This window comes from Natrix helvetica, assembly GCF_964273705.1.
Source record: "Natrix helvetica genome assembly, chromosome: 2".
NCBI classification, from domain to species: domain Eukaryota; kingdom Metazoa; phylum Chordata; class Lepidosauria; order Squamata; family Natricidae; genus Natrix; species Natrix helvetica.
Genome location: NC_138552.1, coordinates 85482763 through 85506981, shown reverse-complemented (window position 1 = coordinate 85506981; position 24219 = coordinate 85482763).

The window sequence follows — 24219 nt, the reverse complement described above, 5'->3', positions numbered from 1 at the left end:
GACTCAAGCTCAACCCCTCCAAGACTGAGTGGCTGTGGTTACCGGCACCTTGGTTCAGCCAGTTGACACCATCACTGGCCATAGGGGGCGAGCTATTGCCCCCTGTGGAACGGGCGCGCAATTTGGGCGTCCTCCTAGATGCCCGGCTGTCGATGGATGACCATGTGGCAGCCGTGGCAAGGGGGGCGTTCCACCAGGTTTGCCTGGTGCGCCAATTGCGCCCCTTACTGGACCGGGATGCCCTACGCACGGTCACTCATGCGCTGGTGACGTCTCGCCTGGACTACTGCAATGCCCTCTACATGGGGCTTCCCTTGGGACACGCCCGAAGACTACAGCTAGTCCAGAATGCAGCCGCGCAGGCCATTATGGGGAGCACTAGGTACTCCCACATAACACCTCTCCTGCGCGAGCTGCACTGGCTGCCTGTGGTTTTTCGGGTGCGTTTCAAGGTGTTGATTACCATCTTTAAAGCGCTCCATGGCACAGGACCTAGTTACTTGCGCAATCGCATCCTACCGCACACATCCCTGCGACCAATTCGCTCTCACAGGGAGGGACTCCTCCTGGTGCCGTCCACCAAGCAATGCCAACGGGCGGCGCCTAGGAGTAGAGCCTTCTCTGTGATGGGCCCAACCCTCTGGAATGACCTCCCCCCCGACATTAGAACCACCACCGACTTCCGCTCCTTCCGTCAAAAACTAAAGACTCACCTGTTTCGACTAGCCGGCTTGGCCCATTCATAGTTTTATCTCACCTCCTGGCAGATATTTTTTAATTGGGAATTTCTAGGTCATTATTTTAACTTTAACTTTTTTGGGGTATTTTTAGGGGTTATTTTTAATACTGTTTTAATCGCTTTACTTTAAGATACAGTTTTTATAGCCTCCTCATCTAAGTATTTAAGGATCTGTGTACTTATATATTTATTCCTATGTATTCCTTGTGTTTTAATTTGACTGTACACCGCCCCGAGTCCCTTTCGGGAGAGGGGGCGGTCTAGAAATCTAAATAAAGTAAAGTAAGTAAGTAAGTAAGTAATAGATAGATGATAGATAGATAGATAGATAGATAGATAGATAGATAGATAGATAGATAGATACTGTAGATAGATACTGTAGATAGATAGATAGAGAGATTATTGCTCATTTCTCAAACAGAATAAAAAATATTAAATATTGTAGTGAATTACAGCATGATGGGTAATATGCAGAAGATACATGCAATCAGGGATGAAATCAACTTATCTTTGCTACTGGTTCAGTAGCAAAATAAGCGTGTGCATGTGACACCTCTGTGCATACGTAGGACCTTCAAAAATAGAAGTGATGTCCAGGCGGATGGGCGGAGCCTGATACCAAGTGTGCCTTCAAAGGTAAGCAAACAGCGGGGGGGGGGGGAATCCACTGCACATGATTTAGATTAGCTAGAAAGCAGGAAATTCTGCTTTCTTCACTGCTGCTCGTCACAAATACTGTTCACTTGAACCGGTAGCATGTTTTTTTTACTACCAGTTCGAGCGAACCGGTAGCATTTTTACTACCAGTTTGGGTGAACCTGTCCGAACTGGTAGCATTTCACCCCTGCATGAAATGCAAACATATTGGAGATTGTTCCATAAGTAAGTATTCCCCTTTCTCCAAGTACTATCATTTATTTTTGGGTGCTATTTGGAACCGTGACATAAAGTTTTTCAAAAGTACCAAAAAGTATTAATAGAATGATTAGAAGAATGTGGGGGGGGGGGATCATCCCATGGAAGTCTCAGGTGAGTAGGGACTGAAAAATGGAGACATCTGGAAGGTGACATGACTGAAGAGGAGCATTCCGCATGCAGTTCTATTTATAAATGTAATGTTCAACATCCACTGCCTCTTTAAATTAACATAGGAAGGAAACAGGTTTGGTCATTCTTGTGGATGATTCAAGCTAGAGAATAAATTGGAGAATGCAGCTTGATTGGTTCTTTTGGAATTTTAATTGCTTTTGATCCCATGAAGGTTACTTCCCTTCTATTTTGGTTGATCTTAAAAAAATGATTTTAGGGTTGGGCTTTTTTCCCCACCCTTAAGATTACACTGAGAGGCTACTACAAAGAAAAGACTCGTTGCTCCTTTTGGTGGACTTGTGAAAAAGTTAAACAAAATTGGAATACATATATTAATTCCAAAGATTGTGAAGGTCAATATACAATTCAGACCAGAGACATTTTTGTTAGGGTTGACGGACAACAATTTGGAAAAATGCACAGTATTTTGTTCTTATACTGTATGCCTTCCCACCAAAATGGTACTTATTTATCTACTTGCATTTGCATGCTTTCAAAGGCTAGGCTGGCAGGAGCTGGAGCAAGTAATGGGAGGTCACCTTCATAAACTCACAAAGAGAAACTCCTTCACATTCTGATGACACTCATCTTCCATATATATTATCTCAAGGAAGCCATAGAATTCCTGAACTTGTGAAGATGGATATGGGTAAACTTAACCTTGATCCAGGCAAAATCTATATATTGAGAATAAATAATTCAATTATTCCTATTGAATACATGCAATTGTATATAACACTCAGTGCAATATATTAGTATAGTAAATGTTTTTTAATGGTTGAGCAACTTTTTTTATCCAAAAATTGCTCAGCCATTAAAAAAGGGTTACTCTACTAGTATTCTGTACTGAATGTTATGTCCATTAAATTGTGGGTATCTGTTAAATCAAGATCTTACTGCAAATGATGCAATTTTATCTATATTCAGAATGATACAAATGGCATAAATTGACACAAATTATGCAAATTTGGATTTAACAAGATACCTTTTACACTGAGCTATTAAATCAAGATTTTATTATCATGTATAAAGTCCTTCCTTTGACACTCTCATTTGGCATTATATGCAAGGAAGGTATAATGTAGTTAAAATAAACTGTGATTTGTTAGCAAGGATGATTAATTATGGTTTGATTCTGATTTTAGTACTTTTAGTGTTAATAATAAATTACTAATCTGAAAAGGCTTCTAAAACTGGGCCTCAGAAATGCAGTTTAATGGGCAACATTTAAAAAAAACATTCAAGTTTTAGAATTTAATCTTTATGTGTAAGAATACATTTCCACATCTTTTTCAGACATTCCAGGGTATTTGAAACTTTATCTTCTCCATGAATTCCATTGTGTTATTATCACTGTATAGTAACAACTTCTTTTTTATTTTTCCCTGTATATTAAAAAATAAAATGCATTTTTATTATAATTTTATTAGGATACATACACTAAAGACAAGTGTGTTGCAAATTTTTTATTTTGAGCAAAAGAAATCACATGTTCCTAGATCAGGTTGCCAGGGATGTGCAGTCAGGGGAAGCAGGGGAGGCAGAGCCTCACCGCTCTCATCATGAAAAACAAAAGGGAAAAGGCCCTGAGGAGCCTCGGGGAATGTGACTGTGCGAGCCGCGGTCCCCTTCATGTTGACTCAGGAAGGCGGGGAATGGGACCACGTGTGCAGGACAGAGGGAGGTGCAGGAGGCTCCTCTAGCCTCAGCCTCCCTCCTGCACATGTGGTCCCATTCCCCGCTTTCTGTCGGGTTCTGACACCGGAGCTCATGGTTCCAGGGCGAATGCGCATGCGCGAGCAGCTCCCTACCTCGCAATGAGCAAACGCAGGTTTACGGGAAGTTGCTCGCGAAAGGACGGACTTTTTGAATTATCGGCTACCGTTTCCCTGCCAGCTCGCTCATGAAAGGACCCTGGAAACCGAGTTGTGTCCGGCGTCTTGCTAAGAATTCCCCGCCTTCCTGATGATGTCACCAGCCTCACCAGCACGTCACTGCAGGTTGCATAGATGGATCACATTTTCTGATTTCCTACAGTAGGAAAACATAGCAAGATCCATTTGTGGAACAGTGAAACAAACCAGGATGAAAAACAAAGGCCAAATCCTTTACAGGTGATTTGTAACAAGGTCTGAATTATGTTCCAGGGACTACCTTCCAAAAGTGGGGAGAGGGCTATTTCAAAAACCAAAATTGTATTCATCCTATGCTTAATTATTTTTCCTTATATTACCTAAAACATTTTACAGAACTGGTTTCTGGTAAACCACTAGTTAGTGGATAGATTAAATATGAGGGGGGATAGAACCGATCCCTGTGGCAAGTCATTCTTAATGGAAAAAGATTTACTAGTGGTGCCAAGTAAACCGTGGCATATCAGTGTTTTAACATGTTATCCAGAAGTCTTGTTACTTAATGATACGGGATAGTTCCCCTCAGCTTGACCATCAAACCATCAACTCAATAAAACCACTTTCAGGAATGCAGCTGCCCAACAATATATGAAGCCACCTGAATAGAATCAGGACAGTCCATACTGGAACTAAGGCAAAGCTCCTTAAATGGTGAATGGCCAAGAACCCGCAATGCAACTGTGGTGCCACGGAAAAAACTAGATATAGTTCAACAATGTCTCCTCAGGAAATTTTAAGGCACCTTCGATGATCACACCACAGCCACACCAAAAGCAGTTAGATGGTTAGCTTCTTTAAATATTGAATTATAACATCTATCCTGTTGAAATTCTATGCCTGCGTATCATGGTGATCTTATTATGGTTTTATCTTAATTTAATATATTATCTCCTATATTGTATTGTCCACATATCTTACATATACATACATACATACATACATACATACATACATACATACATACATACATACATACATACACACACTAAATAAATAAAAACCTTAAACATTACCTACGATTTATTTTGTACCTATAATTCTTTTTCTTGGAAGACTAGCAATAGTACTTAGACTTATATACTGCTTCCTAGTGTATTAGAGCCTTCCCTAAGCCATTTACAGAGTCAGCATATTGCCCACAATAATTTCCTCCCTCATTTTACCGACTTCAGAAGAATGGAAAGCCGAATCAACCTGTCAGACAGTCAGGATCGAACTGCTGGCAGTCGGCAGAATTAGCCTACAATACTGCATTCTAACTAGAGGTAGGTTCCGACAGTTTCGGACCGGTTTGGCCGAATAGGTAGTAACTCAGCCAGAGACGTGGCCGAACCAGTTCTGACCTCGGCACTGCCATCTTGATTTTCTGTTCTGCACATGCTCAGAACAATTTTCATTGAAAAGATGTATTTTGCTCCCTTTTTTTAATGTTGTGAGTATGCACAGACCTTTTTAGTGCAAATGCACAGGCATGTGCAAAGTTTTTCAGGCACCATACTGATAGTAATGCCGGCAGTAACCCAATCCTGATTCTAACCACTGTGTCAACATGGCTCTTTAGACATGGCTCAAGAATAGTAGTAAAGCTAGCTTTCATTTAACTAGATGTAGCAGTTTGGGAATCTCAGCTGGCTCGCAGAGGGGAGTATGACTCCAAGCACATCTGCGTCCCATTGAGATTAAAGCTGGCTCTCCTAACCCCACACTTAACTAATTTTAGATATTCATATGCCACCCATGACCCAGTTAATCATGTAATAACCAGCTTATGGTTATTAGCAGTCATTAACGAATGGACTAAAAATACTTTAAAATTACCGTATCTTGTGGCAGTCCATAGCTCCATAAATTAATGAGTTTGATTTTTCGGAGAAGCTCATTTTTTAAAAACAGTTCAACATTTTCTGCCTTCGCAGTGTTCTGAGAAAGAATAAATGCTTCTGTATTGAAATAAAGTCTTGCCACATATGACATGCAATTTTATCAGCCTTATATATCCCAAAGGTGTTTTTTTTTTTTTTAAGAGGCAACTGGACTTTCTGGTTTTTCTTTGAAGACATTTCGCTTCTCATCCAAGAAGTTTCTTCAGCTCTGACTGGATGGTGGGGAATGGAAAGATTTATACTCTTTGCAGACAGCTGGTCATTTGCATCCTTTCTCAAACTGAAGTGCAAATGTTTCCTGTAGTCTGCAATTTTTCTGGAAATCCGTTCATACGGCTGCACCATTCAAAGTGTGTTCATTAGAGGTGAGTTGCTGCCAGTTCAGCCTGGATCGGGCCAACCAGTAGTAGCGGTGGCAGGAGACTCCGCCTACCCGCCTGGACACTTCTGCATGTCCACGAGCAAACCGGTAGTAAATAAAATAGAAACCCACCACTGGTGTGTTCATCCCAAAGTGCATCGCTAAATATCTATGGAGATTCTCAGTTAACCAGTCATGGTTGTCTCAATGGTGCTTTTTCAAAGGCAACAGGACTTCCTGCTTTTTGTTTGAAGAGTATAAATCCTTCCATTCTGCACCATCAGTCAGAGCTGAAGAAGCTCCTTGATGAGAAGCAAAACATCTTCAAAGAAAAACCAGAAAGTCCTCTTATAAAAAAAAAAGCACCTTTGGGACAACCAGGACCTGGATGACTGAGAATCTCCATAGACATCAAGCCTTCTTATTAGTTGTTAAGGACTTTGTTAGATATCCACACAAGCTGCTGTGGTTTTCACTCCAGTCCTCTGTTTAGGCGGGAACAGATGTTCAATCTGATTGGTTGAGAGGTCTGACAGCTCCCTATAAAAGGAGAGCTGTCAGACCTAACAGTTGCTGGATTGTACATACTTGCCTGTTGAATAAAGAGCTGTTGTTGCCTTGAACCTGAGTCTGTTCTCTCACTGCCCTATTTAACACTGGCGACGAGGGTGGGATTGAGAGGCAGATAAGGCAAAGAACGAACAACCAGGCAATCCAGCAAGTGAATCCAGCCTGGAGCATCGGCGCAGCTTCAAGCAGCCATTTTAAAGTGGCAAATTCAACCCGCACAGAACAAAATGGCCATGCACACTCCGCCAACTCCGTACGACCCAGTGGCCAAACACTGGGAATCCTACATGCTGAGGTTCGAATGCTTCCTCGAGGCAAATGACCTCATGGGGGTTCCGGACTCCCGAAAAAAGAACCTCTTTCTGGGCTATTGCGGCCGAGAGGTCTTCGAGACGGCCAAAGACCTATCGGAGCCGACTCCGATCCAGGCAGTAACATGGATGGCTCTGCAGTAGACTCTACGGACACACTACATGCCCAAGCCTTCAAGACATGTCCGCCGCCACGAGTTTAATGTGCGGAATCAGAAGGAAGGAGAATCCATCAATCAATACATTGCAGCCTTACAAAAAGCAGCAACGTATTGTGACTTCTGTGACCTGGATGACCAAACCTTGGACCGTCTGATCTGCGGAGTGCGGGACATTCATCTGCAGAAACGCCTGCTGGCTAAATCCAACATGTCTCTGCAGATCGCACTCAATAAGGCCAGAGCATCAGAGTCAGCCGACAGGTCCACGGAAGCCCTGCAGCGCCAGCACGTCGCGCCTCAATCCATCCTTAAGCAGGCGCGCGTCCACCACGAGGCCGCAGACCAGGAAACCTATGACAGCGAGTGCAATGACAGCTACCGCATGCGTAGTAGCAGCACAAAGCTGGCGCAAAAATTCGACTCCCGTTTGCCGCCCTGCGCAAGCTGCGGAGGGAACCATCCCCGGTCTACCTGCAGATTCTGGGATGCAATCTGCCAGCATTGCGATAAGAAAGGGCACATCACAAAAGTGTGCCGGAACGAAGTCCCTGCCACCACTTGGCAGCCACATGCATACCGCCAACAGAGGCCCGTCCCAGGGGCCTGGCAAAAGAACCAAGGGCACCCAGAGAGAGAACTGAGGGAGAGAGCCCAGAGAGAGTACACCCAGAGAGAGTACCCTCAGAGAGAACTGTTGATAATCTATCAAACAACGATAGGTCAAGTCCACACAAGGCAGCCAAAAAAGCTGAAAGTCATGGTCCTCATCGAGGACGCTCCGTGTGAGCTTGAAGTCGACACTGGATCATCACTCACGATCATATCCTGGTCGACCCTGAAACAGGCTATCTTAAGCCTCAAGAAGCGGCAGCTTCGCACGCCAGACATCATGCTGCGCGACTACCAGGGGAACCGAGTCCCCATCGTGGGCCAGGGCACCTTCCGAGTCCAGTTCAAGGGCATCACCACCAACCTTCCCATGACCATGGCCAGCGCACCGCTGCAAAGCCTCCTGGGGCTAGACTGATTCGAAGCCCTGGGCTTGGAAGTCACTGGCATCAACGCCATCGCGAATGGCGGCGCCGAGGCAATATTTAAGGAGTTTGAGGACGTCTTCAGTTCCAGCCTCGGTAAGTATGTGGGGAAGCCAGTATCATTTAATTTGGACCCCAACGTCGCGCCTATCAGGCTTAAGCCCAGGAGAGTGCCTTTTGCCCTCCACCCTAAAATCGATAGGGAACTTGACAAACTGGTGAGCCAGGGGATCCTAGAACCAGTCGACCATGCTCGCTGGGAGACCCCTATAGTGACCACGGTCAAGCCGTATGGGTCAGTCTGCATCTGCGCGGACTATAAATGTACAATAAACAACGCACTACAACAAAGCACCTACCCTGTGCCCATTTTACAGCACCTACTACATTCGCTAGGCCCAGGAAATTTTTTTGCGAAATTAGATATGGCGCAGGCATACGAACAGTTGCCTGTAGATGGCGCCACAGCGGAGGCCCAAACCATTGTGACACATAGGGGTGCATTCAAATGCCACCGCCTACAATTTGGAGTTAGTATCGCTCCTGGACTGGAACGGCTTTTGCAGGGGAAACCAGGAGTCGTCCCCTATTTCGACGACATCTTGGTATCGGCTGCAAATGAGGTGCAATTTTTTAAAAAGGTTAGGGCTGTTTTGATCAGAATTTGGGGGAAAAGCCTCCGCCTCAAAAAAGAAAAATGTAAAATTAATGTGCCCAGGTTAGAATTCCTAGGGTACATGATTGATGGTTCCGGGATCCACCTGACATCCCAAAAAATTAAAGCAATCCAGCCACGGCCTGGGGTAAGTTCCAGCAGCTTCCACAAAGCGGAGCTGAAGAGCACACCTGCTCAAAACACCAGTTCAAAATGAACTGTGCAGGTCTGCCAGGGTAAAGCAAAGACCCGCCTACCTAAAAGACTACGTCACTAATTGGAACACTCCAACTAAGAGGGGAGGGGTGTTAGATATCCACACAAGCTGCTGTGGTTTTCACTCCAGTCCTCTGTTTAGGCGGGAACAGAGGTTCAATCTGATTGGTTGAGAGGTCTGACAGCTCCCTATAAAAGGAGAGCTGTCAGACCTAACAGTTGCTGGATTGTACATACTTGTCTGTTGAATAAAGAGCTGTTGTTGCCTTGAACCTGAGTCTGTTCTCTCACTGCCCTATCTAACAGACTTCTTGTCATATATACTTGTATGCTCCCTGTACATTGAAGAACTGTCAGAGCATTTTATCTGGATTCCCTTTTTCACAATCAGCTTTCCACATGCAAGGTAATGTTTGGTGAGGGAATCTTTCCAACAGTGTGATCATTGGAAGTGGTCATGTACAGTGCTGGAGAGATTCAATTCCCATCATGTACAAAAATGCATTTCTGATCTGATCTGAAAAAATGCAACCTTCCGTGAGATTGCTTCCTGCATTATCGTGTTTAAAAATGCATTCTCGTCTCCAAACAGCGAAGTCTGTGTCTTATGGCAGAGTTACAAGCGTCAGGGCATATAGCTTTCGTGGATGAAACTTTATGACGTGATCCATTTCTTAAAATTAATCTTAAAAATTAAGATTCATGAAAAAAAAATCTTGCAGGGGCTGGTAGACTCTGAAACGATGCTGTAACTTTTGATGTTTTGCTGTTGCTTTAATAGCATATCTCTATAAGCACAGAACTGCGCATATGCTGTACTGCATATATCGGTCACTACAGGTTGCCGAGACACTCTATTTGCAAAAACCACACAAGGGAAGCATCCTCCTCTCTTTCTTCTGGTCCCCGTCGATCCCACCACCACCACCACCACCAGAAGATATTTTCGCTACCTGGAAGTCTGTAAAAAAAAAAAAAGAATCTGCAGCAAAACTAATTTCCTGGTCTCACCTCTTAGCGTTTTTCTGTGCCACCTCTAGTGTCATATTTTTCCTCTTTCATTCATGGTCTAGCACTGGTGGTGAATGCCAATGAGCGACCTCATACAGCCTGGCTCAGTCCTTCGCAACCAATTTCTTCAGGGTACCAAATCGTTGACTCACCCCTTATTTTTCCTTCTTCTTTTTTTTTTTGAACCTCAGATATCGCCGGGTCAACCAATTACATATGTCGGTTTGATAGGAAGCCTGGTTATGCTTAGAAAGGTGTGAAACCTGGTATACAGTTTATATACAGTAAAAAAAAAAAAAGACTGCAAATCTTGTTGTGTAGGGGCACTGGAATTGGCTAAATCCAGGGCTCAAATCGTAAGGAGGAGGCCAACGCAAACTTCACGGGCCCATTGAATGACTCTGAAACTCCTACAACACTGCTACATCACCAGTCTGTTATTGTGGGGAAGCACTTGGAAAAGAGATGTGGAGACGGGAAAAAGCGGGGACAATTCCAAAAGGATTTGGTTCTGATTTTCCAGACATTGCGGGTGATCCTCGACTTATGACTACAGCTGTGCCCAAAATTTCTGCTGCTAAGTGAGACATTTGTTAAATGAACTCTGCCCCATTTTATGACCTTCCTTGCCTCAGCTGTTAAGTGGCATACCGCAGTTGTTAAGTTAGTAACCTGGTTGTTAAGTGAACCTGGCTTCTTCATTGATTTTGCTTATCAGAAGGTTGCGAATGGAGATCACATGACCTTGGGGCACTGCAACCATTTCCAAACTTCTGAATTTTGATTGGGTGACCATTGGGAATGCTGCAACGGTCGTAAGTGTGAAAATGGTCATAAGTCACTTTTTGTCTGTGCCGTTGTAACTTATAATGGTCACTAAATGAACGGTTGTAAGTTGAGGACTGCCTATACCAGCTTCTTTTCTACTGCATTATAGGCAGCTGTAAAGTTTATTTTCAGCACAAAGCCTTGTTCCTCTTAGAGCAGAGGTCAGCAACCTGCGGCTCTGGAGCCACATGTGGCTCTTTCATCCTTCTGCTGCCTGTCACCAGAAAGCACCACAATTTTCAGAGGAGCTTCCGGATAGGGGGGGAACCAGGGTGGGCCAGGAGGAGACTCTATGGCCAGGGGCGGGTTTTCCAGTCAGCTCCACAATTGATAGGGCTTTCGGTTAGGACAGGTAGAGGAAAAAGAACACCACACTAGGAGGAGACTCTATGGTGGGGAAACTGGACTTCCGGTCAGCTTCAGAATTGAATGGGGCTAGGACTTTGTGGCTCTTTGAGTGTTTAAAGTTTCTGACCCTTGTCTTAGAGGGATATATAGATGTGTGGCAAGATTAGTGAGATGGCAGGAAGATTGTCACAATGCAAGCCCTGCCCTTTCAGTAGATGTCTTGGAAAGGGGAGAGTCCTATGAGGTTTCATCTTCCATCCTTCAGATTTTAAGCCTCCTCTCCCCACCCTCACCCCACAGGGCACCACTCACCTTTGAAAATTGTACTGTTCTGCTCCTGGGTTGCAGCGTGAAGCTGGGAAAGCTTTGTGAATCCTCCTCAAACTAATTCAAATCATCAGTTTGATGAATTGAAATGAATCTTCCAAATAATTTCCTTAAAGGACAATCTCAGTTAGCAATATCAAGCAATTTGATTCAGAACATAAACTCACTATAAATCATGGGTTTGAAAAACTTGCGTTTTTTTAATCTGAAACTTGAAAAACTTGCATTTTTGCAAAAGCATTCAATCATCAAATGACACGGGTTATTGAATTGCACTGAATTAAGCCTCTAAACTGAATCTTTGCATCACTCCTTCCCCATTTACTAATTGAAAATAAGGTAACTTTCTCCCATCAGAAATTCCAAGACTAGTGAAGAATTCAAGCCTCTGTGGGATAAGATATGGGATCTAAAGGGAGTATTAAATCAAGGTTTAAAGGTGAAGGTTCCCCTCGCACATAAGTGCTAGTTGTTCCCGACTCTAGGGGGGTGCTCATCTCCGTTTCCAAGCCGAAAAGCCAGGCTGTCCGAATAAGTCTCCATGTGGCCGGTATGACTAAGTGCCGAAGGCGCATGGAACGCTGTTACCTTCCCACCAAAGGTGGTCCCTATTTTTCTACTTGCATTTTTACATGCTTTCGAATTGCTAGGTTGACAGAAGCTGGGACAAGTAACAGGAGCTCACTCTGTTACGCAGCACTAGGTATTCGAACCATCAAACTGCCGACCCTTCTGATCATCAAGCTCAGCACCCTAGCCATTGAGCCACCCTGTCCCTTTTTAAATCAAATTTTAGAGTTTGTTTTTTTAGTGCTGTAAGTTTCTCTCCAGCCTCAGAAGAGAAATTTAATGCTTTCTGGAATTCCTGGAAGGAACTATGAAAAGGTTATCTTAAAATTAAAGTACAATCAACCATCATTTCCATGTTCTTAGACATAGAAGCCATAGAAAAGACACTTTGTATAATCTCTGCGTGTATCCCTGTGTATGCATGCTTGCAAATGTTTGATGGAATTAAAATCTCTCCTTTTTAATGAAAGCTGAGTGGAAACAATATTTTTTTTCTTCCAGGTGAAAAAACAACGGAAGGGGAAAATGATTAAAACAGGTTTCAAAAATGAAATGAAAAAGAAAACAGCTTGATGAAGGATTTCAATTATCATGTGTTCATTACTTCCTACAAACTGGTATCAGACCAATGCTGTAATTCATTAAACTGTTGAAGGCAATAATTATCCATATACCTGCAGTCTAATTACAGCTATCAATCTGAATGCATTCAATAATACACTTATAACCCATCTTTCCTTACACATCTGCCTTCAATGAACAATGGTACGAAATAAAATTATAATCAAGTAAATATTGTTTAAGAATATCTTCTTTTTGACATTTAGATTATAATGAGCCATGGTGGCACAGTGGTTAGAATGCACTACTGCAAGCTACTTCTGCTGACTGCTGGCTGCCTGCAATTTGGCAATTCGAATCTCACCAGGCTCAAAGTTACCTCAGCCTTCCATTCTTCTGAGGTCAATAAAATGAAGACCCAGATCAGGGGTGGGTTTCTGCCAGTTCTAACCACTTCTATAAAAGAGGTTTCACAAATCTACGGTACCGTTTAGAACCGGTTCCAGCTCCCTCCCCCCACCCATCCACACATCATCAAGATGAAGAGCGAGAGGAGGAATTCTGGGAGTTGAAGTCCACAAGTCTTAAAGCTGTCAAGTTTGAACACCCCTGGGGGTTTTTTTCTAAAGGGTTAGGGGTGCAAGGGTCTTGTAACTTGACAGCTTTAAGACTTGCACACTTCAATGCCAGAGTTCCTGAGCCAACATGACCGGAGGAGGAATTCTGGGAGTTGAAGTCCACAAGTCTTAATGCTGTCAAATTTGAACACCCGGGGGGGGGTGGGTTCTAAAGGGTTAGGAGTGCAAGGGTCTTGTAACTTGACAGGTTTAAGACTTGTGTGCTTCAAATGCCAGAGTTTCTGAGCCAACATTTTGGTTGCTAAGCAAGAGTGTTGTTAAATGAGTTTCACCACATTTTACAAGTTGGCCATGCCCACCCAGTCACATGACTGCCAAGCCATTCCCACTTGGTCGCATGGCTAGCAAGCCACTCCCACAAAGCAGGCCACACCTACAGAAGAAGTTCTAAAAAAATTTGAAACCCACCACTGACCCAGATGTTTGGGGGCAATATGCTAACTCTGTAAATTGCTTAGCACTTAGACTTATATACCGCTTCATAGTGCGTTACAGCCCTCTATAAGTCTAAGCAGTGACGTGCGGTGAGGTTTATGACTGGTGAGGCACTGACACAGTGCTGGGTTTCAAATATTTTTAGACTTGTGGACTTCAACTCCCAGAATTCCACAGCCAGGCATGCTCAGTTCCAATTTAAAGCAACAGCATTTGTTTTTCTCCTTTGCTCCTTCTTTCTTTTTCTTTTTCTTCTCCTTCCCCTCCTTCCTCCCTCTCTCCCTTCCTCCCCCTCTCTCAAACACACATACACACACACACACACACAGAGAGAGAAGTTGGATTGGACTATCTCTCCTAACCCTTCCCTCTCTCACTCACTCTCAAACAAACCCCCACACACACAAAAGTTGGATTGGATATCTTTTCCAGTGGCTTGAAAGCAGCTCCTCTGCCATCCCCCCCCCCATTCCCCTGCTGCCTTTCCCAAACACCTCCACCATTGCAAATGCAGCCTGCTGTCTGGGTGGGAAATGCCTGGAACACAATAAAGCCCATCCACCACCTCCTGCTGGCAGGCTGGGGTGAGAGGAGAGGCAGAGAAGCCAGAGGGGAGCCGAGCCGAGCCTTCCAAAAGAAAGAGGCTGGGGGGGGGGGAAGTGTGTGTACTACAGCATGGCTCTTTGTCTGGCTTCCTGCCTCCTCCTGTGGTCTCCTCAGTGCTCGCTTGTGCTCTCCCTCCCCAAGTGTAGTTTGATTGCAGGTGGAGCCACGTTGCCTTTTCAAACTTGTAATCAGTGAAGCTGGGCTAGATTTTTATATAGTTTTATCCAGCTCTGTGTGTGTGAGAGAGAAATGAATGGGGGCCTGGGGAGGAAGTCACTACACTTGGGGAGGGAGAGCACCAGTGAGGTTAAGCAGAGTCATCCACGGTGAGGCAGCAACTAGCTCAGCTTTTTCCTTTTAATTTTTTTTTTCATGATGAGAGTGGTGAGGCTGTGCCTCACTTGCCTCACCTGACTGCACGTCACTGAGTCTAAGTGCTATTGCTATGTTGAAATCAGCATTGTGTAAATCAGCATTACCAAGGTTTATATACTACGTGCCAGTAATTGTTTCTCAACTTTGGCAATTTTCAAATGGGTGCATTTCAACTCCCAGAATCCCCAGCCAACATGGAAGTTGAAGCCCACCCATTTTAAAGTTGATGAGTTTGAGAAACACGGCAACATATAATGACATTCATGATTGGTTGTACAGGTTGTCCTTGACTTATGACCACAGATAAGCCCCAAATTTTTGTTGTTAAGTGGGTTCTGCCCCACTTTACGACCTTTCTTACCAAAGTTTTTAAGTGAATCACAGCAGTTGTTTAGTTAGTAAGTAAATCTGGGTTCCCCATTTGCTTATCAGAAGGTTGCAGTAAGTGGCCACATGACCTTGGGACACAACAATGGTCATAAATATGAATCAGTTGCCAGGCATCTGAATTTTAATCACATGATCATGGTGATGCTGCAGAGGTCATAACTATGAAAACAGTCATAAGTCTCTTTTTTCAGTGTCCTTGTAACTTTGGACAGTCATTAAATGAACTGTGGTTAAGTCGAGGACTACCTATATAGCCTCCTAACTGTTATTCAACTCAAGGCAGCATGCAGAGCATAAGGTTCAAAGCCCAATATAACAATAGCATCAAAGCAATGATGATCACATTGAAGTCAGTTTCCTATTAGTGATATAGGGCCGATCTCAAGGGCATAGAAGCCTTCAGAAAGGATGCTGAAATAAAAAGTATGTGGATTGGACTTTCATTCTGAACTCTACCTTGGTACCAAAGAAGAACAAAGATTGGGTCTTTGCCAGAAGCAGGAGAAACAGGATAGCCACATGGGAGCTCTTTGAAACCCACTAGTCTTCTGCTGACTATTCCTGGATCCCATGGAGTTATCATAGGAGAGCAGAAGATGAGGGCACCGTGACCCTTGATTCCATTTGTAGTGAAAGGAATACTTTTACTGAAAGCCAAGTGGATTACAGTATAGCAAAGCCAGAACTGACGTTTGCGTGGTAAACTTTCCCAGTTAACTTTTCCCAGCCAGTTCCTCTCCTCACCTGGTGCCTCGTTGTCCAATTGAGTTTGAATAAATTATTTTGGGAACCATCTCTCCAACAGGCAGGCTGGTTGATGAGTCATTGTATTCCATTCCCAGGACTTTGACCTTGATGTGGTATCTTTGGAAGGTACTACGTAGCTCTCCTTCCAACTAACTCACTCTCCCCATAGTTCATGGCAGACTGACGGCTAGCGAATGAAAAGCTCATGTATGATGGCAGCTCTGACACTTCCTCACTTATGCTGCTACCCATGGCAGTGGAAATTATAAGGGGGTGGAAGAGAGTGAAGAAGGGGTAAAAAAGTGTTGTGAGTTCCCACCACCAAGGCTATAAGGATGAGTCTGTGGGATCAGAGAACTGGCACCAATTTTCTCTGCAGAGACATACTGATATGGAAGCAGTTTTTTAGGTGCCATCTCCATGAGAAGACTAACCTTCATGGGTTAGGTTTTGTAACATCTAAATCCATGGGAATATGGATGTCTTAATCACGGGACTTTAAGCCTAACCCATTAATGCAATAATTCTCCATCACTATACATTAAAATTTACAGTGTTGAAGCAATTGTAGAAACACTGTCTTTCACCAACCCAATGACTTAAATGTTGTTGATCTTTCTCAATCTATCCACTCTGGATTAAATGAACATCTGCTTTCATAGAGTTGATCATGGTTTGAATCAGGGGTGAAATTCAGCAGGTTCTGGAGAACCGGTAGCGGGAATTTTGAGTAGTCCAGAGAACCGACAAATACCACCTCTGACTGGCTCCAGAGTGGGGAGGGAATGGGGATTTTGCAGTATCCTTCCCTGCCACGCCTACCAAGCCATGCCCACAGAACCGGTAGTAAAAAAAAATTGAATTTCACCTCTGGTTTGAACAAAATGCTGGTTTTACTGATCACCACAGAGCATCTGTTCTTTATTTTCCCAATATCTAGTATTTTTTGCAGTATATTTAGGCCAAAAAATGAAGGTGAGAAAGAAGAGGAGCGTTTGATGCAGAAGTTTGCAAATAATACCTGAGGCATAATGGCAGATCTCAAAACAGATAATGAAAAATCAACAGCCAAGAATCAAAAGGGGTTGGCGGGAGGGGAAGAACGAAATAGAAGTATTGAAACAAATGTCAGTCTAACAGATGAGTAACAAAACAAATGTGATTTTAATGAATAATTAACAAAGTAAGAGAAGGTCTTAATTGCACATCCTCTCACAGCACTTAGTTCCTGCTTTAGAACATTGATGAGGCACTGATGCTGGGCATATTCTTTTGTCGGCTGCAGTCACAGTTGGATTGTTAGATTTTGGAGGGAGAGAGAGATGTGACTGAGAAAAATGAATCCAGATATGCCTTTCTGCAAATCTCTGAAGCTCTGAAGAACCTTCTAGGACCCTCTAAACTATTTGTCTTCATGCCTCCAGGCATCTTAACTAATAGAGTATAGACATTCTGTGGTTTTAGAAGTGTTGAGTTTCTACTTGCATATGTATTGGCATTTTAAAAAACATGCATTTATAGTTTCATGACAAAAAAATGTTTGCAGAAACCTAATTTCCAAGTTGGACGTCCTCCTGAATATTCATAGAAGGCTACATTTGGCATCCCACAGTCACATGTTCCTTCAGAAGGCAACCAAGCTTGCTAAAGTATCAGATATAAAATGGGGAGGAAGGGAGGGAAATCACAGTGTGACCATTTTTCCAGATATTTACAACTCCCGAATAAGGTTCCCAGGAGCAAACACTGGTGACAAAATGTCATTGGCAAGTCATTTATCTGTGGGGGTTTTTAATGTTATTTTTAAAATTGTTGATTACATAATTTTTAAATAATGAATCATTAGAAGGAAATTCTGTAAGCAGGAAATGCTAACTTTGTCCGTTAAATTATTCATTATGAATTAGTCACCCAGCTCTCATTAAACTATTAGTGCAACTTAGTAGAAAGAAATAGCATCCAAATACAGAATCCCTCTTCTTCTTCCTCTTCCACTTCCTCCTTCTTCTACTTCTACTTCCTATTCCTCCTCCTACCCTCCTCTTCTTCTTTTTCCTCCTCCTCCTCCTCCTTCTACTTCTTCTACTTCCTATTCCTCCTCCTTTTCTTCTTCTTCTTCCTCCTCCTCCTCCTCTTCCTCTTTTTCTTCTTCTTCTTCTTCTCCTCCTCCTCCTTCTTCTCCTTCTTCCTCTTCTTCTCCACCTCTGTTTTCACCTCCTCCACCCTCCGCTACTTCCACCTCCTGCTTTCCTGCAGTGAAAAGTGGTAAAAAGACAGATAGATTCCTCAAAGAATAGTTTTATTGGATATGCTTCAGAGTTGACAGTGATACCATATAAAATGATGTTGTTGTGCAGGACACATGTTCCAATCTGACTGAAGATCTCCAACTAGATAGTCAAAGGAAGAAAGTGTTTTGTGTAAAGCTTGAGGAAATCTCCATCTTTCTTGATTAAATCAGGTGTCCAACTAGGCAACTGTTAGACTTGTGGACTTCAACTTCCAGACATCTCCAGCCAGCCATGGGACTTTAGGAGTTGAAGTCCAGAAGCCTTAAAGTTTTCCATGGTTGGACACCACTGGATTAAATCAAGATTCAAAGCAGGTTTTTAAAGAACAGAGGGGACCTTCTTGCTTTCTTTCATTGTATTTTAAACCTACCATTGGCTTGGTGGGCATGGTGTGGCTTGGTGGGCATGACAGGGTAAGGATACTGTAAAATCTCCATTCCCTCTCCACTCCAGGTGAAGGTTACTGCAAAATCCCCATTTTCTCCCGATCAGCTGGGATTTGGGAGGTAGAGACTAGATGGGAGCAGGGCCAGTCTTAGGTGATATTTACCGGTTCTCTGAACTACTCAAAATTTCTGCTACTGGTTCTCCGGAACTGATCAAAACCTGCTGAACACCACCTCTGGTTGGGGCACATCTGTACCTAGAATATATGTCAATACACTGCATGGATCTACTTTTTGGTGGAATGTAAATAACATTACATTGTCTTGCAAGGCAGTTTTTAGATTATCATCTGTACCTTATCTAAAATAGTATGAGTATCATCAGAGAAAAATTGAACATTGGTTACACTTGAGGCATACCAAACAAAGTGTGCCAAAAGTGACATTAGCAGGAAATACTGCACATGATAGTGGTGTGACTAAGTCTGGTAATCTGGTCTATAATTTATTTTTTTACCAAAAAAAAGTTAGATAAAGTTTTGATTGACCAAAGCCTACTGGGCAATGAAGAAGGTCTGTTTGATAGAACGGCTCTTTTTAATCCTGGTCCAGCTTCAAAAGTCATGCAAGCAAATTACAGGGCAAGCAAAGAGTGAGGTAAGAAAATGTATCTACACCCCAAGAAATATACAGGAGGGTGAAATCATATCTGACAGCTTATCGTGGTGTGGGCAGCAGAGAGTTCAGTCCAGAGTCAATGCCATTAAAAAACCAAATATAGCAGAGGTTCAGGCAGGGACAAAGAGGTAGATGTGACCCTCACCAACCCAACAGTCAAATGCCAACAGTCAAGAGCCAATCTGGGTCACAAACTAAGAGTTCTTGAGTAGAAAATGAAGCAGGGATGTAGGATTGAAGATCTGACACTGAGGATTTATTTGAAGAGAGGCTTCTTAAAAAGGCCAGCTGAAGATGCAGCTTAGTTAAGGGCATTGGTGTGTTTGCTTCTCAAAGAGCCAAGTGAATAGCCTTTATTCCGTTGGGGCCCTACGAGCATCTGACGTCTCCTCTCCTGACTTCTCCCATACCTGTTCCTACTGATATGCAGGTCTTACTGGCCTATTGGCAACCAAGGCTAACAATTTGATGAATCAGAGGAGGCAGAACAGTTCATAAAAACAACTTGGAATGTAAGAGATAAATGGATTAAAGGATTACTAGATGAACTGATGGATAAAACCAAGATGTGGTAATGCCAGTGAAATGAAAACAGAATGATGTAATAGCTCTGAATGAAGGTGGAGCAGTCTAGCAGTGGAAAACTGAGGAATACAGTTTTGTATTCCTGGGAAATGAAGCTATAGGGCTAAGGCATATATCAGGAAGCATGAATTGGCATCACTTGGGTGATTTTAGATATGTATGAAAATAGGAATCTATTGGTGAGTGATAGTTGCATGTTACATTTCCCTGAATGGTGATAATAGAAGAATGATGAATGAGTTGAGGAAAAATTGAGCAAAATTCTGAATTAATGTGAGACAGGTGAAAAAATATTGTTCCGCTACGTGACATGAACTGTCCTGCTAGGTATCATGATTGGTGGGAAAGTATATTAAAACTGATTAGACAGTTTAGAGAGCCAGTGAGAATAGTGACAATTTAGTAATATTTCTCAAGGAAAAGAGATTGTTTTAAATAAATGTTTAAATATGTCTAGTCGTGTGTGTGTGTGTGTGTGTGTGTGTGTGTGTGTGTCTGTGTCTGTGTCGGTGTCTGTGTGTCTGTGTGTGTTGTATTTGTGCTGATAAATAAATAAAGGGAATAAATAAATAAATAAATAAATAAATAACACAAATATGTGTGTGTGTGTGTGTGTGTGTGTGTGTTGTATTTGTGCTGATAAATAAATAAAGCACAAATACAACACAAACATAGCAAAGACAACATTAAAAATAAAAATATGGTTTTCTGCCTGGATGGTCTTCTGTAATGAGCCAAAGGACAGAAAGGGGGAGTAGTGAGCTCCCTCCCATATTTGGGCATACCAGGGGTTGTAAGGAAACACTCTGCAAGGAAATAAATACAAAACTAAAATTACAATTGATTTGATTGGTTGTGAGGTCAGATTGAGATAATTAGTTAAAAATACCAAGGTAAGGCGTGACCTTGAAGGTAAGACAGATCACTTTTGTTAGTGTCAAGACTGAATTATGAGGAAAAATGGAAGAAAAGAAGTAAGAGAAAGGTGAACAGGGGGAGGTCAATCACCAGGGAAGTCAGGAGATCCATGCAGCTGAAATAGATATAAAGATTTATTGCAAGCTTATGCTCTCTACAAGAATCTGAACTATGAACAGTTAAAGCAATTTGGTGGTAAATAATAAACTCATGGAGGGCTGGTCTTAGACATCTTGTGGGTGCAAAGAGACTCGAGACTGATGATGCATTTGACCCCTCCCTCGGGCTCAGCCTGGTCATCTCCTACAGGGGATTTGAGGGAAATACCATAAAAGTCAAGATGGCAGCCATGATCATGCAATCAAAGTTCTGCCTCTTACAGACATGCATCTTATCTAGAAAGAAACAACAGTCATATTGAATTCTTTGACCCTTTTCCCTGCAGGCTCCGGATGCACCCTGCATGAAAACTTATTCATACATTTAACCTCCCACAGAATGAATGGGAAGTCAACATAAATAAAGCGCTTGGATCAGAGTGAAAGAATTATGTTGCAAAGAAGCAGTTACGCACATGAGAAGTATGAAAATAGATGCCTGGTTGAATGATGAAGCGAAAGAGGCTATGGATGAAAACAAAAACATATAACAGAATGATTGTGGCAAAAGCTTGGAATGAGAGAAATATATTTATAATGTATATAGAAAAAAACAGATTGCTGAAAAGCCATCGTTCAATTAAAAAAATGCAGAGAAAATTGAAGTGATTTTGATGGAAAGCTGTTTTGGAAGTGGGTGAAGACTGCTAGGCTAGCAGCCCACGGAAAAGTGAACAGAATTAAAAATAAAAGTGGTGAAATAATTTGGTGTGAAATTGAAGTGACTGAAAGCTTCAAAGTACGTTTTAGAGATTTATATGAGAATAACAGAGGCATGTCAAAGAGTGGAACTGAAATGTTTGCTATAAATGTTGATGCCCAAGAAAAAAAAATGATAAAAAGGAATTCATAAATGCTATGAGAATGTTGAAAAGTAGTAAGGCAGTAGGTGTAACTGAGGAAATGTTAAAACATGGATGTGCTTTATTCATGCTGTGGCTATGTTTAACATATGTGAAGAGTATAAGTATAATCTTTATTGTCATTGTACTTAAATACAACGAAATTGGTTTTAATCTCACTGGTGCAAAATTGTAGCAGAAACGGAAAAAAAAAAAGGAAAAAAACTAGCGTGTGCATGGAGTGATTGTGGTTGTATTTAAAAGTCGGAGAGCCCAAGGATAGAAACTATCTTTAAACCTGTTTGTTCGGCTGGCTATACTTTGATGCCTTCTGCCCGATGGTAGAAGTGCGAAGAGACACTGACCAGAGTGTGAATCATCTCTGAGTATCTTCCTGACACTGCCAAAGCAGCGAGATCTGGCGATGTCATCCAGTGGTGTCAGAGGGCAACCAAGAGTGCATCTGTTCCTGAAGATAGGAATAATGCTATTACAGGTAGTCCTTAACGTATGACCACAATTGAGCTCAGAAGTTAGGTTGCTAAGTGAGAAATTTGTTAAGTGAGTTTTGCCTCATATTTCAACTTTTCTTGCCACAGTTGCTAAGTGAATCACTGTAGTTGTTAAGTTAGTAACACTGTTGTTAAGTGAATCTGGCTTCCCCATTGACTTTGCTTGTCAGAAGGTCACAAATGTGAGCCAATTGCCAAGCATCCAAATTTTGATCATGTGACCACTTTGCTTATGAGAAGGTCGCAAAATATGGTCACCTGATCCGGGGCACTGCAACCATCATAAATATAACTGGTTGTCAAGCATCCGAATGTAAATCATGTGATTATGGGGATGCCGCAATGGTCATAACTGTAAACCAGGGGTGTCCAAACTTGGGAACGTTAAGACTTGTGGACTTCAACTCCCAGAATTCCCCAGACAGCCATGCTGGCTGGGGAATTCTGGGAGTTAAAGTCCACAAGTCTTAACGTTCCCAAGTTTGGACACCCTTGCTGTAAACAATGGTCATACGTCACTTTTTTCAGTGCTGTTGCAACTTTAAACGGTCACTAAATAAACTGTTGTAAGTCGAGGGCTATCTGTACTATACCCCTATATAAAGAAAAAGTAAGGGTAAATGTAAAAACTGGGGGGGGATTACTTATTAAGTGCACTTATTAAACTTATTAAGTTCCATTACTAAAGAAAGATGAATTCTGAATTCTCAACACCACAATCTGGCTCTTTAGTAGGTCACTGGAAATATATCACTGTGAGAAATTTTAATTTATATTCATTGATGCAGAGAAACATAGCATGCACATGTTTAAATTATGGAAAGTTTTGCATGAAGGTGAAGTTGCTTTGTGGATAAATGTATTTATTTTATTTTAATTTTTAATTTTTTTAACCCATTTTTTATATTTTACATGATAGAAATGAAACATACATAAGAATAAATAGAAAGTAAATGGTTCAACACTGAACAAGAAGTAAGACAAAGATACCTCATGTCCCTCAGTTATTTAATTTTTTTTTAATGAGTAGAAGTAAAAATAATGCTTTTGGCCATGTTAAAAATGTATTGGTTGGAGAACGAGTACATATTTTTCAATGCAGATAATGCTGTGTGGTTGGTTGAGAACCGAGATGATTTGCAGAAAATATTAGATAGATTGTATGCTGCAACATGGATCTGAAAAATTAACATACCCAACACTAAAGTGCCCCTGATTTGACAAGAAAAATGAACTGATTATGCAGCACAATATGTCTAGTGTGGACCTAAGGACAGTTTGTGAAAGGTATAAAATGATGTAAACTGATCAAGGAAAGATTCAACCTAGAAGTAAGGAGAAATTTTCTGACCGTGAGAACGATCAATCAATGGAACAGCTTGCCTTTGGAAGTTGTGGGAGCTTCGTCACTGGAAGCTTTCAAGTAGAGAGATTGGACTGCCATTTGTCAGAAATGGTGTAGGATCTCCTGCTTGAGTGGGGGGTTGGACTAGATAACCTACAAGGTCTGTTAATCTGTTAAAGATTAACAACTTTGTTAATCTGTTAAAATCCTCCTTTTCTGCCCTCTAAAAATCACGGTTTATACCAAAAGGGAATACCATAACAAGTATATTGGTATGTACATAACTGGATTCTTAATACTTATCTCATGATTTTAAAAATAGTAATAATTCCTTGTAAGGGGGGGGGGAGCCAAGGGTTTTGCCAAAAGCAAAGATAGATATATTTCCTCTTCTTTTCAATACAACTTCTGCAGATGCTTTTAATTTGCTATTTGGTACTGCCAAAACAAATTACTAAAAAGAAACAAAGAAAGACAGACAGCCTGCACAAGCCACTCTAGTGAAGAGGCACCATTATAAATTAATTACAGAGTTTATACCATACATGTAGTATCCTCTTAACATTTGTGAGCTTATCTGCTATCTCTCTTTTTTCTTTACCGTGAATTCACACTACTGGAGGCTTCGCTTTGAAACCTACACAACCCACTACTGCCACCACATGGTGACTCTCTAGCTTTGCACCACTGCTACCGTAATATAAGCGGCTTAAGGAGGCCCAAGTACTGTAGGATG